This window comes from Xenopus laevis, chromosome 4L (assembly GCF_017654675.1).
Source record: "Xenopus laevis strain J_2021 chromosome 4L, Xenopus_laevis_v10.1, whole genome shotgun sequence".
Classification (NCBI taxonomy): Eukaryota; Metazoa; Chordata; class Amphibia; order Anura; family Pipidae; genus Xenopus; species Xenopus laevis.
The window spans coordinates 135012056-135026749 of NC_054377.1; the positions used below are offsets into that span (position 1 = coordinate 135012056).

General features: G+C 39.9%; 1 pseudogene; it reads left to right on the top strand.

Moving 5' to 3' along the window:
* Positions 1-14694, top strand: part of LOC108713583 — a 185664-nt pseudogene that overhangs the window by 13501 nt on the left and 157469 nt on the right.

Genomic DNA, 14694 nt, shown 5'->3' on the forward strand with positions numbered 1-14694 from the left:
ACTTTTGCTGCTTTGGTTTAAAGGGGTGTTCACCCTTAATTTAACTTTTGGTATGTTATAGAATGGCAACATTTAAATTTTTTTTAATAATTTGCCTTTTTTTTTTACTTTCCAGCTTTCAAATTGGGGTCACTGACACCATCTAAAAAACAAGGCTACAAATGTATTGTTACCGCTACTTTTTATTACTCCTCTTTCTATCCAGGCCCTCAGTACATGGTTACTAGGGTCATTTGGACCCTAGCAACCAGATTTCTGAAATTGCAAACTGGAGAGCTGAATAAAAAGCTAGATTGAAAAAACACAAATAATAAAAATTGGAAACCAATTGCAAATTGTCTCAGAATATCACTCTCTACAAAACTCAAAGGTGACTGTTACTTGTGTTACTTGTGTTACTTGTTAAACACAAATAACTTTAAACCACTGGAAACTTGTAATGAATGTATATTGGAAAGCTCAGTTTTCTATCATTTGGAAAAACTTTAGGTTTGCATCACCTATTGATACTGACAAACTCTCTTTTTTTTTTCTTTCGGTGCATCCCTAATAGAAAATATCAGAACTATATTTATACAGATCCATTGGACCAGTGGTGTAACTAGAAATTACTGGTCCTCACAGCAAATTATTTTTCAGGCCCCCAAAATGTCTAGAGATTGACTTGTTTTATCAATATTTATTTGAATTGGGGCCTCGTGGGGACCCCATACTTCCTGGGCTGCAGCCGCAGGGTCTGCTTTCTCTGTAGTTACGACCCTGCGATTGGACCTATTCTCAGTACCATAAATGCATTTGACGGTCCATATTCCCTTACAGTGGCAGCAGTCTTCAAGAGAACGTGTTGCACATTTTAAGAATTTGTGATTTATCTTTCACTTTTCATTCACATGTTACCAAATCAATTACTGGGGCTGCTAAAAACCATAATCTGAGCGCAAGCCCTTATTGTAAAAAAAAAAAAGTGATGAGTTTCCAAAATAGAAGGTTTAAAAATCTCTTTAAGTGAATCAGGCTTTGAGTTATGGATCCATTTGTGATTCGCAGGAAGGTTTCCATGTGTCGCCGTCTGCTAATCAGCGTTTTCTTTTCCTTCATGAATGCAATTTTTCAATCTGATAAACTAAAAATGTTTTTATTTCTATTAATGAAGGCTTGGTTTCTTTGCAATCGATCATCCTCTATGTGTTCAAAGGTCTAGTTTCCTTTAATCCCCGAACTGCTTTTGTCAGCTGTTGCAAGAAGCTGCTTGAATTGCTCTAAGCAGGGCTGAGTATGATATTGGTATTATGGGTTATCAGTGTGGTCAGCAGCAAAAGGCCGACCTAAGCCCCATGTCCTATCCAATTCCTTAAAGGTATCTTTTGATGAGTCATGATTTTCCATTCTTTGCTTATTTATCATTCTATATTGGAACTTTTTTTTTTTTAAAAAAAAAGAAGGTTCCCATGCTCGAAATCAATAATGAAATGAAAGGATCCCTTCTCTTGATCACCATAATGAAATCTAAAGATGAAATGAGGCCAAGAATGTTAAACAAATGTGATACTTTCTATCAAATACAATTTGCTATAAAAATAACAGGATTAACAGAATCATCTATTGTAATGCTGCAACCAAGACTTTTATCTTGCTTAATATTGGCCTCATATAAACGTGCCATCTTATTGTGTGTTCAGTGGGTACATGCAGATCCACCATCAGAAATCATGGGACCCCATACAACTAAGTTGACCCGTTGGCCCGGACTGGCAATCTGTGGGTTCTGGCAAATGCCAGAAGGGCTGCTGTATGGTTCCATAGAAAGTTACCATATAGTGGACTGGTAGGGGGCTGTTTGGGCCTCTGTGTACTTGGAATGGCAGGGCCTATTTTGACTCCCAGTCCAGGCCTGCCCTGGGGGCCCGAATTATTAGCTCACTGGTCAGCCTCTTGGATCCACAGCCTAACCCCTGATTTGTACCGACCACTACCCTATCATGCTAAACCCTGCCTACTCCATCACATGCTCCACCCCTTCCACAAATTTCACTTTTCGATCCTGGGCCCCCCTCTGCCACAGGAATTTTAGCATCAGTACCCCCTGTACCCTCCTGATGGCATCACTGGGTACATGTAAAACCCTCTTTAAATAGTATAATAACTTGTGGCTAGGGCTGCACCAAATCCATTTTTTTCGGATTTCGACGAATCCTGAATCTTTCACAAAAGATTTTTCTGAATACCAGATAGAATCCAAACCCAGCACTTGCTGAAAAAAGGCTTGAATTCAGCCAAATCCAGAACCGATTCTGGGATTTGGTGCATCCCTCCTTGTGGCACATCAATAGCCATGTACCTAATGCCTGTGTGTAACTAAGCTCGGTCCTCTTCTGATGCCAGCCTGGTGGACATCTTGATCTAGACATGGAACTTGTCAACTAATGCCCGATTATCTAGTAGTCGATTAATACTACTTGTACTTTGGAACAACATTACCTGTGGCCTCTAGTAGACTGAAGCTTATGGAATTCTAGGGATAATGTAGAGATAATGTACAAATTGTATTAAATCATGATCTTGAGTTTAAATGAATGATGTTTGGTCTACCAAAGCCTTCCTTAATCATCTGCTATAGATGTTTTTAGCTCCTCCCATAAATATCCCCCTGTATCTGTAAGTATCTGTACAACATCCATTCAGCTTAGGCATGTAAGATGCTCTTGCTGCAAATGTTCTGGTTTTACAGGAGGGATAAATACAATTTAGCTTTCAGTACTCTGAAAACTTGACTACCTACAATCTGTTTTTGTTTCAGGTGCCCAGATCATTGACTTAATGATGCTGGTGATAGACGTGACAAAAGGAATGCAGACACAGTCTGCCGAATGCCTTGTCATTGGGCAGATTGCCTGCAACAAAATGGTGGTTGTCCTGAATAAGATCGACTTACTTGCAGAGAATAAGAGGCAGACGGACATACTGTAGATAAAATGACCAAGAAAATGCAGAAGACTTTGGAGAGCACTAAGTAAGTAATGGGGTGAAAGCTATTTGCTATTGTTTTACCTTGATCCCTGGTAAGTCTTGCTCTTACAAGTCAGGTCATTTGTATCATATTGTATTGTCTAAGATTTTTTGCTTTGGCTCCAAAAATATGGGTGCCTTAGATTGGAGTCCTGAAACCTGTTCCAACGAGGGCACTATATGCCGTTAGTATGTTCTCCCTGTGTCTGTGTTGTAGTTTCCATTGGGTACTCCAGTTTCCACCCACTCTCCAATGAGTATACAGGCTAGTTAAATGGCTCCTGATGAAATTGATTCTTTTGTGTGTGCTTTGTGTAAGTGTGATCGGAAACTTAGATGTAAGCTCCACTGGGATAGGCACTGAAATGAATGGTGTGTAATATGAATAAAGTACAATATTGGGTGGGCGTTGAATTATATATTCAGTGTTGGAGTGGCCCACCGGGACACCAGGAAAACTCCCGGTGGCCCAGGTGTCAGTGGGCCCTCCTGCTCCTAAACATTTGGCTTATTTCAAGGCCATTTCTTATTTCTATGAGAATGAAGTGGCTAAATAGGTGGAATAATAGGTTATAGCATGTAAAGAAAAGAGAATAGGCAAATAGAGGTTGAGTGAGGAGAGGAAGAAAATAATCTTAGAGTGGGCCCCTGGTCTAAAGGTTTTTGGATGGGCCCCTGGTCTAAGGGTTTTTGGTGGGCCCCTGGTGTCCCAGTTCGACACTGTATATATTTGTGAAGGCTACTAGTACAGGGCTTTCCACTGAAAAGCTAATTATATATGAAAATACAGTATATTAAGTGGTCCCTTTTTGGAGAGGCTAAGCCTACCTATCATAGTAAAATTGTTTCCCCCACAGGAGGTGCAACTAATAGAGCCTGCTCTTTGGTTAGGAGAAACAATACTATTTGGGCCAGAAAATGCTTCTAGTGAGTGCTGTGCTGCCCTCACCAGGAGGGAGGCCATGTTGGGACTCTAAAGCTGGCCATACATGGGCCGATAAAAGACAGACCGAGTCGGCAGCTTATTGGCCCGTGTGTGTGGCCCTCTGACGGGTTTCTCCGATCGAAATCTGTCCGAAAGTCGGGCAGATGTCGATCGGGCAGGGTTAAAAATCCTGTCGGATTGCGGCCGCATCTGTTTGTTGATGCGGTCCCGTGATCCAACCGACCATATTGCCTGCTTTATCATCCCTAGGGCCCACGATCGGATCAGCCCGATATCACCCACCTCAATGTGGGCATATCAGGGAGAGATCCGCTCATTTTGTGAAAACACCAAATGATCAGATCTCTACATCTATGGCCACCTTAAGGGTGTGGATAATAAAGAGTGTCCCCACTCGCTCATTATGCACATGGGTGTGTGACATAGTATAAGGGGAGGAATCCCCTGATGGGAAACACGCGCGTAATGAGTTATCCAGGATACCTTTTTTTTATGCTTATCTTTCTGAGTAAACATGGCCGCCGACATTGGGAGCTTACTTGCATTGTGGGCAATATAGTACAGTGTTTTTATATTTAATGCTTTAGTAGAGTGGTTTTTAATTATCTTTGCGACCTAAAAATTAGTTTTGATTCACTTTTTCAACTTGCTTTAAACGGTATATTTATTTGTGGCAACATATAGTCATATTTCATGGAGACCCAGCATAAACAGCATGGGGACCCATAGATCAAAAATCCCTGTTTTTACTGTCTGTGAAATATTTAAAGGATTCCCCCAGAGTTCCATATTTTTCCCACTTTCCTGACTGTCAGAAAAGTTTTAGTGAATTGACATTTATGAAATTATGAAATTTAATGAGATGATGCCAACATTGCTTAAAGAGATACTGACACCTGAAATTAAACTTTTTTTTACATCTATAATAATATTGGCTTTGCAAGCTACTTCTAACTTTGCCATAAAGTATTTGCATGATGCTTTTACATTACCTGTCTGATCCCCCATGTTCCTGTATGAGGGGGCTGCCATATTTGTGCAGCAGGAGTCCGTTAGCATTAGAAACTGTAACTAACAGGCTGAGATGGGACAGTCAGGTTGGCAAAGTCAGTCAGTGTCAGAGTGTCAGAGAGTCAGGCTTAGGAACTTCAACTAACAATTATATAAAAAACAAACCTCTCAGCAAAAAATGATCAACATGACCTATAGGTAACATTTAATGTACATTCATATGCTAAAATTCATTTTTTAGGGGCCGATTCACTAAGGGTCGAATATCGAGGGTTAATTAACACTCGATATTCGACTAGGAATTAAAATCCTTCGACTTTGAATATCGAACTCGAAGGATTTAGCGCAGATAGTGCGATTGAACGATCAAAGGATTATTCCTTCGATCGAACGATAAAATCCTTCGAATCGAATGATTCGAAGGATTTTAATCCAACGATCGAAGGAATATCCTTCGATCAATAAAAGTTAGGCAAGCCTATGGGGACCTTCCCCATAGGCTAACATTGACTTCAGTAGCTTTTAGATGGCGAACTAGGGGGTCGAAGTTTTTTTTAAAGAGACAGTACTTCGACTATCGAATGGTCGAATAGTCGAACGATTTTTACTACGAATCCTTCGATTCGTAGTCGTAGTCGAAGGTCGAAGTAGCCCATTCGATGGTCGAAGTAGCCCAAAAAAACCTTCGAAATTCGAAGTTTTTTACCTTTGAATCCGTCACTCGAAGTTAGTGAATCGGCCCCTTAGGGTCAGTATCACTTTAATAGCAGCACTGCTCACTACCACCCGTCTAATTTCTGAAGAAAGAAGCTGGGATGAATCTTTCCAGCACATAAAATAAATAATTAAATATAAAAGGCTTGATTAAGTCCGGTATAGTTTACAGAACCTTTGTAAATCTGACCCTTGGTCACAGACCCTTTTTCAAGGCTCCACCTCGCTATATACTTGTTGGTGTCTGCCACTATCTGTAGCAAACAATAAACCATATGCATAGTTGGCAACCATAACATTACCCTAGAGGGCAGTAATCCTCAACAAGTAGCTTGTGAGCAACATATTGCTCTCCAACCCCTTGGATGTTGCTCCCAGTGGCCTCAAAGCAGGAGCTTATTTTTGAATTCCAGGCTTGGAGACAAGTTTTTGGTTGTAAAAAAAACCAGGTGTACTGCCAAACAAAGCCTGAATGTAGGCTGACCATCCTACCAAATGGCCAATCACAGCACTTATTTGGCACCTGAAGAATATTTTTCATGCTTGTGTTGCTCTCCAACTCCTTTTACTTCTGAATGATGCTCACAGTTTCAAAAGGTTGCGGATCCCTACTAGAGGGGTAACTTACATATGATGATTTTCAGCAGACAGCCTTTATGGATCTTTGGAGCCAAGCGCTCTGCATCATCTTTATCGCATCTTACCCGAAATCACTTATTATCTTTTCTTTGCATCAAATTTTACAAAAAAAAAAAGATCAAATTTAGTTCCTGTTTAAGGTCAACTGTTTCTTTGGGGAATACTTAGGAATATCCTGACCACTGGTTACACTCCACGAAGAGGAGGAAAACATATAGTGTTCCAGAAAGCAAATTAACTGTCCAAAATCCATATAACTGCGTCATAAAGGGACCACTTGGTACCGAGCTCCATGCTGAATGGAAAGGAAAAAAAACCCTGAGACTCCTTTCCTTCTCTCAGTTTATTATTATTTGTTAAAATGAAGACACCTGTTTCAACAATTATTCCTCTTCCATGCAATGTTCCTTTTTCTGCTGTTTGGATTAAGTGTAATTGAATTTCCCCAAGCTTTGTTGTTAATCTTTCGGACTCTCAGAACGAATGTTCCCAATCAGAGCCTCAGGCAAATGGATTATGCTCATTGGATGTCACTGTTGTTGGCTTACAGTAGAACTCATTATGTATCAGAGAGACTGAAGTAGGTTGGGATTCCTCCTTAATCCACCAGTTTTCTGCTTCTTGTGGTGCACTGTGGTGCTGCCTTTGTTTTCGAACGTATAACGTGACAGTGGCCTGGAGAAAAGTGTGTAGGATCTCCATGAATTTGATCTCCATCTGTTTGTTAGAGTGCTTTTTTTTTGAATGCCAGATCTATTCTTTGGTCCTGCTATTCTGGGCATTTCTGTTACTGATTGGTACTTGTTTCCCATGGGCTGCCCATTTTGTTTACCCTTCTCATGTTACCACTGTTTTGTTTTCACCCATTTGCCTCTTAAAACCCCTGTTTATTTGCATTGTTCTTGCTGAATGCAGTGTTTTTATGTTTCCAGTTCAATTCAACTGAGGAGAAAGGCAATTTTATAAACATTATAGGTGTATCATGCAGCTCTCCTTTTTCATTCTTTAGAGAAGGTTCTCAAACTGTAGGATGGGGTTCCAAAGTCCAAAAACAGTGGGTAGGAGGACCCAGTGTTAAAAACATACTCCTTATAGACCCTTGTTACTGAATAACACTAGAAGTCAGGGTGTTGACTGTTTTTCTCTACAGAAGCAAACATCAGGGTGGCTTAGACAAAATCCTGACCCAAACCCACAGATAATGTTTGCCAGGCTTTGTGATAACAAGCTATGCGAGCTGGAAAGAAAAGGTCAAACTGCCAAGGGGAATTTGCTTGTCTCTTCTAACCAATGTGCAAAAAAGGCAAAAGAATTTAGTTCTAAGGTGGCATACCTTCCAAAAGGCCAACTTTGATAAAGGGCTCAGTTTAGGCAAGGGTATGCCCAGCCCCTTTTGGGGTCTTCGAATTGGGTTGCCAATGAAAATCTTTTGGGAGGCATGAGGTGGCTCTACTAAGTAAATGATTGTTGCCTGAATAATCATACAAGCAGTGGTGCTTTGCTGATAAACACCGTCGACAAATATCTTGGGGTTTATTTATTTTCAGGACAGAGCATGTCAATCAATTTTACATCCTTTAGTATGACATTGGGGTAAGACAGTGGCATTGCAGTAGATGGTCTATTTAGATTTTGCCAAGGCCTTCAATGCAGTGCCTAATGGCCATTTATTTTTTAAGATATGTTGGTCTTGAAGGTGCATAGTAAATTAACCATTGTGTGCAGATACTTGTTGTTGATCATGCACAAACCTATATGGAACAATTGACTACATGCAAGGTTTACTATCCTTGCAGAGATATCTGGACAAACACAAAGGGAAAGCTCAATGTAAGACACCAAATCTAGAATTTCAGTGCCTGGCTGAACAAATCTAAAACCTTCAAAGTTGTTAGTTTAAATTCTGCCCATCTGAAAAATAATGCAATTTTTTGATGTTCTGGAAATTTGAATGTGCCAGTTGTGGTTTAGCTGGGTATGTGAACAATCATTTCCAGAGGATTCAGCTTTGCCATATCCAGAATTTATGGATTGGTTCATGCCTAGTATGAGGACTTCGAAGCCATGGAATTCTCTCTACCATATAATAGTACTGGGCTCTTCACTTGGCCCTGAAACATGGGGATAATGTCATTCTGTGGCTACTAAAGCAAATAAAGTTCTGTCTTGCATAAAAAAGGGCATTAACTCAAGGGATGAAAACATAATTCTGCCTCTTTATAGGTCCCTGGTGAGGCCTCATCTGGAGTATGGGGGCAGTTTTGGACTCCAGTCCTTAAGAGGGATATAAATGAGCTGGTGAGAGTGCAGAGACTAAGTGCAACTAAACTGGTTAGAGGGAGGGAAGAGTTAAATTATGAGGGTAGACTGTCAAGGTTGGGGTTGTTTTCTCTGGTAAAAAGGCGCTTGTGAGGGGACATGATTACACTTTACAAGTACATTAGAGGACATTATAGACAAATAGCAAGGGGACCTTTTTACCCATAAAGTGGATCACCGTACCAGAGGCCTCCCCTTTAGACTAGAAGAAAAGAACTTTCATTTGAAGCAACGTAGGGGGTTCTTCACAGTCAGGACAGTGAGGTTGTGGAATGCACTGCCGGGTGATGTTGTGATGCTGATTCAGTTAATGACTATAAGAATGACTTGGATGATTTCTTGGACAGACATAATATCAAAGGCTATTGTGATACTAAGCTCTATAGTTAGTATAGGTATGGGTATATAGAATTTAATTAAAAGTAGAGAGGGGTGTGTGTATGGAGGCTGGGTTTTCATTTGGAGGGGTTGAACTTGATGGACTTTGTCTTTTTTCAACCCAATTTAACTATGTAACTATGTAACTAGGTAACTATGTAGTGTCAATTGGTAGTTTATCGAGTCCGAGTGGCTATATTTTTGGTGTCTCAGCATGGCCATATTGGCCTGTGTTGTTTCAGGTGATAATACTACCCTTACACTACACTGGAGATAGTTTACACATGCTAAGTGTGAGACACAACCTCATTGTGGAAAAGGCTCCCTCAAGTCTCTGTTAATAAGTCCAGGGAAAATGCACATATGGAGCTAATAAGAATGAGCCTGAATCCAAGAATAATAATCAGAGGGAAAATTTGCAACTTCCCCACACCCCATTTCCTTGGCCAGTGTTGTACGTGTCATGGCTTTATCCTGCTTACCCGCATCTTGTGGCTCTTAACACTTTAACCCTGTTATTGTATTGTTTTTCAGGTTGCCACAAACCTGTTTGGTATCAAACTAGCCAATGGAAACTTGCCTCCTATGTAACAGCATTTATTTTAGAGGTTTTTTAAAACAGCTGTGGTCCTTAGATAGCATTAAATGGTCCTGGAGTAGGCTTATAACTTGAAGGGTGGCTATTGCTATTACATAAATGCAGTAAACTGCAGTGGTGCTGTTTATCCAACAGTTTGTCCTTTTGTTTCTTACAGTTGTGTATATATTTAACAGATTTATTTGTGAGTTCAACCTAACATTTTTCCCTAGCTGCAACCAACCTACGGTACTCTTGCTATGAGTCATTGACTGATATTACCTGGTCTAATTGGCTGATTACAGCAATATGCACTGCACTAGTGACAAAGAGCATGGTGGAATTCAGTGCTGTAGGAAAATATTAGGTTAAGAAGACACGCTAAAAACCCATTTACAACTCAAAAACTATAAGAAAAAATAATAAAATCTGTTTATGAAAAAAAGGTTTATTCTATATATTATCTATTTTACCAGCAGTTCGCTCTTAATGTCTTGGTGACCAGAAATTACGTAAAATTCTTTAAGTAATGACAAACAAGGAGATATGACTGCTAAAAATCTGCGCTACCCACAGGCGACATATTTCGATGATATACCTGCCGGCGGTAATACATACAAATTGCATAATTGCTGCAAATTGTCTTCTCTTGTGTTTTCCAGCAGTTATGTGGTTCATATGTTTTACTACCAGCAATTTACAAAACGGCAAAGGGGTTTTCATGAGATTTGCCGTGCGTGGGTAGCTCAGATTTCTCGTGGAAAATACATTTTCTTATCTGCCATTACCCTTAAAGGGGTTGTCCACGTTTGATTTTAATCTTGTGGATGATGATATTCGGAGACAATTTGCAATTGGTTTTCATTTTTTATTATTGCGTTTTATTTTAGTTATTTAGCTTTTTATTTTTCAACTCTCTAGTTTGCAATGTCAGCAATCTGGTTGGTAGGGCCAAATTACCCTAGTAACCATGCATTGATTTGAATAAGTGACTGGAATATGAATAGGAGAGAACCAAAATAGAAAGATAAATGTCTAGCCTTACAGGGCATTTGTTTTTATATGGGGTTATTGACCCCCAGTGGTGTTACTATAGAGGAAGCAGACTCCACATTCGCAAGAGCCCGGGGAACAGGGGACCCAGACTGTGGGGTCTGCTTCCTCTATAGTGAACAAGAAAACCCCCTCCTCCCCAGCCACTCTCAAGAAAGGGGGATGCAAGTCAGGAAGGTATGTGGGTGGACAGAGGCGGGATGTGGGCGGGACAGAAGTTGGTGGAGGCAGGGCAAGAAGTGGGCGGGAGGATGGGGATTGGAGTGCACCTGACCCCTATGAAGATTTTTTTGCAGGGGGGCCCGGCGCACTCTAGTTACACCACTGATGACCCCCATTTGAAAGCAGAAAACAGTCAGAAGTAAACAGGGAGAAAGGAAAAAATCAATGATGAAGACCTATTGGAAAGTTGCTCGGAATTGGCCATTCTATAACATACTAAATTTTAACTTAAAGGTGAAACACCCCTTTAAACGTAAGCTATAGCTGAAACACTGTCTCAGATAGCATTTTACAGCAGAAAGTTCCTCTTGACACCCTTTTTGCATAACACAGAGCAAGACAAAGCAGATATACAGGTACATTTATTGGGCCGTGATATATTGTGATGCAGTTGCACAGACTGAGGCCAGAAATCTTGCACTGTTGGCCAAATTACGCTAAGCTGGTCGGAAGCTTGTACTACAAGCGGAATTATTGCTTGATTTTCTGCCGCCAAGTGCCCTGTAGGCCCTCAGCTCTACCACATCCAGAAATTATGGGCAAATACCAAATCCTCTACAAAAGGTTTGTCTGAATACCGAACTGAATCCAAAACCCAAGTTTGCATATTCAGATGTAAGATTAAGAAAAATTGCGTCATTTGTGTACAAATAATTTTGTATTTAGTTGTCCAGAGATTTAAAAACACTTGACTTTTAGCGTAGAGGCTCACAATGCTATTTGGGGGAGATTAGTTGCCCAGCGACAAATCACCTCTTCTTCGGTGACTAATCTCCCCGCAATACCTTCCCGCTGGCTAGAATCTAAATCGCCGGCGGGATGGCACTTGGAGTGCTTCGTTTTCCGAAGTCGCTGAAGTTGCCTCACGAGGAAACTTCGGGTGACTTAGAAAAATGAAGTGCTCTAAGTGCAGGTAAGGCTTTTCGAGGAGATTAGCTGCCCGAAAAAGGGGTGATTAGTCGCTGGGGACAAAATCTCCCCGAATCTTCCCGTGTGTCTCTGCCCTTAGGGTTCTGTATACAAAATAATAAAAGCTCCTAAACATATTAGAAGTCAATTACTCAACCGATCGCAATGCGTGAGAGGCAAAAAAAAAAAAAAAAGAGCTGGAATCGCCCATTTCTGTTGCACTCTGCAGAGCTGTGAAGTCAGAAGCAATTTTGGGTATCTGTAGTCAGAGTTGCCAAAAATATACCAACTCCTAATAACTTTAAAAAAGTTTTGAGCTTCTATGAAGTAGGATATGGCAGAGGCAATTCTGTTTCTAAGAACAATACTTTAGTTAATTTTGGATTGTATTTGCCTGTTGGATGACTAAATATCATTGAGAGACTTTCCTTGTACTTTAACAGCTATTCTACAGCTACATGCCTGGTTCAGTTAATATATAAGTTGTTTTAGGTTTTCCGATTGTTTTTTCTTTATGTAGGTTAACTTTGATTTTAGTTTAGAATGTCAGAATAATCGCCAGCGGAATGGCACTCGGAGTGATTCATTTTCCGAAGTCGCCCGAAGTCGCCCGAGTGCCATCCTGCCGGCGATTTACATTTCAGCCGACGGGGAGGCAGTTTGGGCGATTAGTCTCCCCGAAGGAGAGGAGATTTGTCGCCGGGCTCTTAATCTCCCTGAATCTGAGCGTGTGCCCTGAGCATTAAAGTAATTAACATTTAGCAATGTGCTGGATTGTAAACGAGAAGCATTTTCTTTCTTTTGCAACCCTTTGTGCGCCAGAACTTTCAGGAAATGTAAATGACTCTTATTGCGTTCTCTCTCTCTCTCTTCCCAAGTTGCATTTTTACACCTCCTGTCTTCTGATCTTCTGCAGAGGGGAAAATTAAATGTGCCACTTGATAATGAGCAGGATGGAGAGCACTATATATTATAAAATGTACAAACATGTGTACCTTGTTATGAGCTAAAGGGATACTGTCATGGGAAAAAATTTTTTTTCAAAATGAATCAGTTAATAGTGCTGCTCCAGCACTGAAATCCATTTCTCAAAAGAGCAAACAGATTTTTTCATATTCAATTTTGAAATCTGACATGGGGCTAGACATATTGTCAATTTCCCAGCTGCCCCAAGTCATGTGACTTGTGCTCTGATAAACTTCAATCACTCTTTACTGCTGTAGTTGGAGTGATATCACCCCTCCCTTTTTCCCCCAGCAGCCAAATAAAAGAACAATGGGAAGGTAACCAGATAGCAGCTCCCTAACACAAGATAACAGCTGCCTGGTAGATCTAAGAACAGCACTCAATAGTAAAAACCCATGTCCCACTGAGACACATTCAGCTACATTGAGAAGGAAAAACAGCAGCCTGCCAGAAAGCATTTCTCTCCTAAAGTGCAGGCATAATCATATGACCAGGGGCAGTTGGGAAATTGACAATATGTCTAGCCCCATGTCAGATTTCAAAATTGAATAAAAAAAAATCTGTTTGGTCTTTTGAGAAATGGATTTCAGTGCAGAATTCTGCTGGAGTAGCACTATTAACTGATGCATTTTGAAAAAAACATGTTTTCCGATCCCTTAAAGGGGACCGGAATTAAGGTTAAATCCCCAAGGGAATTTAGAGACTTCAGTATAAAATATGTTGGAAAATCCACTGCTTCAGTGTAATAGTTAAACTTTTAGTATGATGTAGAGAGACAATTTGCAATTGGTTTTAATTTCTTATTTAGCTTTTTATTCAGCAGCTCTCCAGTTTGCAACTGTAACACTCTGGTTGCTATGGTTCAAATTAACCTAGCAACCATGCACTGATTTGAATAAGAGACTGGAATATGAATAGGAGAAGCCTGAATAGAAAGACGAGTAATACAAAGAAGCGATTAGATTACATTTGTTTTTAAATGGGGTCAGTGACCCCCATTTGAAAGCTGCAAAGAGATGAAGAAGAATGCAAATAATGGAAAAAAAAGAAGGCCAATTGAAAAGTTATTTTGAATTACCCTTTCATTCATAACATACATACAAAAAATTAACCAGTCATTTAAGGTTAACCACTCATAATAAGGCCAGATAAAATTGTTCTAATTTAAACAAGGGTTTTAACTATGGGATAAAAATGAAGTTGCTTCCGCTTCCAGTTTCTTATGTTATAATTCTCTCTCTCTAGGTTCCATGGATCTCCTATTATCTCAGTGGCAGCAAAGCCTCGGGGTCCGGAAGCCCCAGAGTCGGTAACTGGCCTTGGCATCTCTGATCTCATAGAGGTGGGTGATTTTATTTTTTGTTTCCCTTCTCAGGCAATTTAATCGGCTTCTGATAATATTGACAATAATATGTTAATGTTATTGGGACCTTAAACTTTGCTGGGGCATTGACTGATGCAAGTTTAATGTGTTGCAGGATATGTTGCAGCTAAATAAACAAAGCATAATAAAAACAGGCCGACATTACTTATGATTTTTAATCATCATTATACTTTTTACTTTTAGCATATTATCAATGTAACCATAAGCAACTTTTCAATTATCTTTATTTTGTGTAGTTTTCTACATTTTTCCTTTCCCCTCAACCAAAAACCGATTAACTTTTGTCAGTTTTATAGTTATTCTTACTTACTGCTTATCTTTCTACTCAGTCTTGTATTCATTCTGACTTCTAGTTGGATTAAACCATAGCCAACAGATAGAAGATAAAATTCCAAACTTGAGAGCCACAAAACAAAATGCATTAAGGGGCAGATTTATTAAGGGTTGAATAATAAATTCGAATTTTCGATTTTTTTTGGGGGGGGGCAGATTTATCAAGGGTCGAAGTGAATTTGAAGTAATTTTTTGGATACTTCGACCATCGAATAGGATACTACGACTTCGAATTTA